At 40.1% G+C, this 5,291-nt stretch overlaps 1 pseudogene; it reads right to left on the minus strand.

Moving 5' to 3' along the window:
- Positions 1–1,480: 1,480 nt before the first annotated feature.
- LOC121025107 (60S ribosomal protein L17-like) lies at positions 1,481–1,970 on the minus strand (annotated as a pseudogene).
- Positions 1,971–5,291: the final 3,321 nt, after the last annotated feature.

Below are 5,291 nucleotides of genomic sequence, written 5' to 3' on the forward strand. Positions count from 1 at the left end.
TATTAATTTTGAGAGAGAGAGAGAAAGAGAGCAGAGGAGGGACAGAGAGAGAGAGAGAGGGGGAGAGAGAGAGAATCCCAAGCAGGCACCGAGCTGTCATCAAGGAGCCTGTCGCAGGGCTCTAACTCATGAAACACAAGATCATGACCTGAGCTGAAACCTGGAGTTGGATATTTAACTGGCTGAGCCGCCCAGGCACCCCTCTCTGAACTTTCCTTGATAAGTATTCTTTGTTGATTGTTTCCATTTTCAATGGGTTCTTTTGCTCATTTTTTCAGTTGATTAGTACAACCATAAAAGGGAATCGTTACCTTCACCTTTCTTTGTTCTCCCTGTCTTTTTATGTGTCCAAAGCATTGTAAAATTAAAACCCAGGCCGACTCTCCACCACCATAATTAAAAGTTCTATGTATGTTAACTGGGGTCAATAGTGATGACCCCCCTTTCATTTCTGGTATTGGTATTTTGTATCCTTTGTCTTTACTCTTGGTTGATGTGGAAGATATTTATCACTTTTATTGAACTTTTCAAAGGACCAGTTTTTTTATTTCTTTGATTTTCTTCAGTTGGCTCTTCGATTTATTGATTTTTATCCTACTTTTTATGACTTCCTTTCTTATGCTTGGTTTAGTTTTTTAATTTAATTTTTTCGTGTTTGCCTATTTTTGACAGAGAGAAGGAAAGCGTGAGCTACGGAGAGGCAGAGAGAGAGGGAGACAGAGGATCCAAGGAGGCTCCGCCCTGTCAGCACAGGGCCCGATGTGGGGCTTGAACCGACGACCCTGAACTGGGAGATCATGACCCGAGCCAAAGTCGGACACTTAACGGACTGAGCCACCCAGGCGTCCCACTTGTTTTAGGAATGAATTGCTGTTTCCTGTAGTGAGAGGCTAGTTATAGATTACAGATCTTTCTTCTCTTCTACTATATGCATTCAGTGCTATAAACCTCCTTCTAAGGACTGCTGTCCCTGTATCTCACAAATTGTGATAGGTTGTATTTTCATATTCATATGGTTGAAAATATTTTAAAATTTCTTGAGACTTTTTCTTTGGCTTATATTTTATGTAGTAGTGTGTTGTTCAACTTCCAGACATTTGGAACTTTTCCAAGAACCGTTCTGCTACTGATTTCTGGTTAAATTCTATTATCTGCTAACATAATTTGTATAATTTCTATTAAATTTGTTAAGGTGCACTTTATGGTCCAGGGGGTGCTCTGTCTTGGTGAATGCCTTTGATTCGTATAATTCGTTTATTCTGACGCGCTGTTATTAAGATACACACACATAAAGTATTTTTATGTCTCCCTGGAAAATGGCCCTTTTCATGGTTATGTATGGACTCTCTTTATCCCTGATCAATTTTCTGGTTCCGAGGTCAGCATTGTCTAATCTGAAATTGATGTTGTTACTCCAGCTTCCTTTTGCTTAATGCTAGCATGCTGTATCTTTCTCCATATATTTGCTTTTTAAAAAAAGTTTATTTGCATTTATTTTATGCAGAATGACTCCCAGGCCGTAAGGTTTTGTTTCTTCTGTTTCTTCTGGGATACCTTTTTCATCTGTGCAACTTCCTCTTCTGGCTTAGGAACAATCTGCTCGTTTTCAGTCAGGATCATCCCATCATGTCTGGGTTAATCCGACCAGGAGCCCTGTAAATTCTACGCCGCGTATCGGGGGCTTGGTTCACCCGGATGTGATCAATGACCAGAGAATCTACATCTGAACCCTTAAAATCACCATTACTGTCTGCATTTTTAATCATGTGCAGTAAAAAGGCAGCCCTCCTTTTGGGCCCCTGACCCCGTGTCCAGCCCCACGGTTTGGCCTGGGCGCACCTGCCAACCCCATCGTTGTAGCGACGGAATGGCACACGTTGCTTTTGCAAAGTGACATCTTTCAGATACGTTGTGGTTTTTGGGGTATGCATACCGTTGACGGTCTAGGCAGTTTCACACGTGTTCTTAAAGTGAAGACTGATGGGATTCCTGGAGGTAAAATTCACAAACGTGCAGAGGCCTCCGGAAGACCGCAGCCTGCAAGAGTTTCTTGCTCTCACACTCATTTACACACCGCCTCCAATAATTTCTCAGTTAATATTTAAGTGTTCTTACCAGTTTATGTCTCTACTGGCTTCTGATCCCAGTAAAATGGGCTTTGTTGTTCTCTGTATTCACCTTTCTGTCCAGATTTCAGGATACGGTCTGACCCTCAACTTCTATTCTCTGACGGTCCGAGGCAAGTCATTGGCTTTTAGTTTGTTCAGTATTTCCTACTTGTATGTAGAGGAGTGATGACTTCCAAGCTCTTTACATGCTGGAGCTGAAATAGGAAGTTGTTCTGTTTTTCAGCTCATTAAATATGATATGCTTACGTTTGCTTAGGATTTTTATGTGAGTTTATTCTCTGAGTTTCTGGCATCTCTTGTTTGCTGTAGGTAATTTTGGAAAATTCTTGACCATTGTTTCTTCAAATATTTTTTTCTGTCCCTTTCTGCCTTTCTTCTGGGAGTTCAATTGTACATATGTAAGACTTTTTTTAATCTTGTATCACATCTGTTGGTACACTCTAGATATCTTAGCTCCTAAATAATTAATGATTGAGACCGAATGTCATTTTTGGAAGAGGGTAGAATTTTGAAGAGTAATTTGACAGATTTAAGCTTGAAAAAGAAATGATATCAGAATTGGTGGAAAACTGGAGAGAGGAGAGAGAACACTCTTTAATAGGGGATATTGACTTGAGAAAAGTAATCAGCTTATAATTGTAAGGTATTTTTAGCAATCAGTGAATACAGCAATCTGCACATGATGTCCATTTTATTTTATTTTTTAAATATTCATTTATTTTTGAGAGAGAGAGAGAGAGAGAGACAGTGTGAGTGGGGAGGGGCAGAGATATGGAGACAGAATGTGAAGCAGGCTCCAGGCTCTGAGCTATCAGCACAGACCTGAGCTGAAGTTGGACGCTTAACCAACTGAGCCACCCAGGCGCCCCTATGGTGTTCATTTTAGAAACCAATAAGGCATATCTCTTTTTGCTGACTTAATACCTACTTACCCTTCAAAACTTGGTTTAAATATCAGATCTTTTAGGAAGCATTTTCTGACCTTTGCGAAACAGATTTGGTCCGCCTGCTTTACATTTTCATAGAACTTTGCATTTAAAAAAAATTGAAAAAAATTTGTATTTTAGAGAGAGAGAGCATAAGCAAGGGAGAGGGGCAGGTGGAGGGAGAGAGAGAAAAAGAGTGAGGGAGAATCTCACGCAGGCTCCACGCTCAGGGTGGAGCCAGACGCAGGGCTCAATTCCACGACCCTGGGATCGTGAACTGAGCCGAAAAATCAAGAGTTGGACCCTCAACGGACTGAGCCACCCAGGCGCCCTGAACTTTGCATTTGTTTTCTTTTTTTTTTAGTTTGTGTATGTATGTATTTTTTATTTTTTATTATAGTAGTAGCAGCTGACATTTGTTGAATGATTACTATATGCCAGGTATTATATTAAGTAATTAAGAATGATCTCATTTAAGTATACATTTAAAAGTTGTCTTTTACTTTAGACTGTATGTACCATAAAGTGAAATGACAAATATCATAACTTTTTGTTCACTATTGTATCCCTAGTGTCCACCACAGAGCCTGGCACATCATAGGTACTTAATATAGCTTTTTTGACTGATCAAGTAGTCAAAGATGTCATTGGTACCTTTATTGTTTAATCTTAGCTAATTAAGATATTTTTTCTTTCTAGGGGCACCTGGGTGGCTCAGTCAGTTAAGATTCCGACTTCGGCTGAGGTTATGATCTCATGGTTTGTGGGTTCGAGCCCCACGTCAGGCTCTGTGCTGACAGCTCAGAGCCTGGAGCCTGCTTCGGATTCCGTGTCTCCCTCTCTCTCTGTTCCTCTCCTACTCGCACTCTTTCTTTCTCTCGATCTCTAAAAAATAAATAAACATTCCAAAAAATTTTTTTAAGATATTTTTCTTTCTAGTCCATTGGATTTACATGTTAATATTGCTAAATTACTACTTTGGTTAAAACTTTTTTTTTTAAGTTTATTTATTTTCAGAGAGAGAAAGAAAGAGAGGCAGAGAGAGAGAGGGAGCGTGCACGAGTTGGGGAGGGGCAGAGAGAGAGAGAGGGAGAGAGAATCCCAAGCAGGGTCCACACTGTCAGAGCAGAGCCCGACCTCACGACTTAGGGGCTGGAATCCAAGAACCGTGAGATCATGACCTGAGCTGAAATCAAGAGTCAGACGCCTCACTGAGCCACCCAGGTGCCCCTAGTTTGGTTAAAACTTAAGGCTAGTAACTTCGACAGCTTCTAGAATGCCCCTCTGGTACGGTGAATGATTTTAGAGTTCAAAGAGAGAGAAACAACCACCGACTAATTCACTCTGCTCTGTTGGGACCACATAATCACCTTGTGAAGTAGCTGCCACTTTTAAATGATTTGAATCTTCGATAGGTGATTTTATTTGGGATTTCAGAGTTTATTTAACCATGAGTTTCTTATGGGAAACTGATCTAAATGCATACTGCTGTCAAATTTATTTTTCTGCATTCTGCTCATATATGTATGTAGTTTCTACTCGGTAGAAATAATCTTAGTATAAAATAAAAAGATTCTAAACCCATTTAATAACCATGTGTAAGAAATAACTATATTTCTCCAATCTGTCAGCAAAATGTTAGTCTTTTTTTTTTCTTCCCAGTGACCTAGATACACCCAAAGCCTGTGAGAGTTACTCTGAATTTCTTTTGCAAAAATCAATACCGGTTTTCCCTTGCCTATTTCTATAGGGAATATTTTCTTTTTGCCTTCCATCCATCCACAGCAGAAACTTTCGCCAGAGATAAAGAATATGACAAGCTTTCCAGATTCATCTCCTAGCAAAGAAAGGGATTTTTCACACGGGTTCATTAAGCTGAGATATTCTATCCTGAGCGAAGTTCCAAGTTAGCACTTGCTGGCTGATGTTCAAAATAGATAAAAATAGAATGATAGATTTCAATCATCTAGTATAACGTTTGCAAAGAAGACCGTCTCCTCGGTAATTGAATCATAATTTGTGTTCAGTTAGTTCCAAAAGACGAGCATAATAACCTGTGATACTTGTTTGGCCTTTTGTAAGTTTTAAAGGTTTTCACATCTAGCATCCCAGTTGATCCTCCTGTGAAACTGAAAGAAACCTGGTTGAAAATGGAGTCTGAAGCCCTGAAGGGGGAGCTCCTGAGCACGTACCTCTCCCTGCAGCCTGCATCCCCCGAGGGAGGAAGGAAGATAAG

Source organism: Herpailurus yagouaroundi, unplaced genomic scaffold (genome assembly GCF_014898765.1).
Source record: "Herpailurus yagouaroundi ecotype Mexico unplaced genomic scaffold, PumYag 67503, whole genome shotgun sequence".
NCBI lineage: Eukaryota > Metazoa > Chordata > Mammalia > Carnivora > Felidae > Herpailurus > Herpailurus yagouaroundi.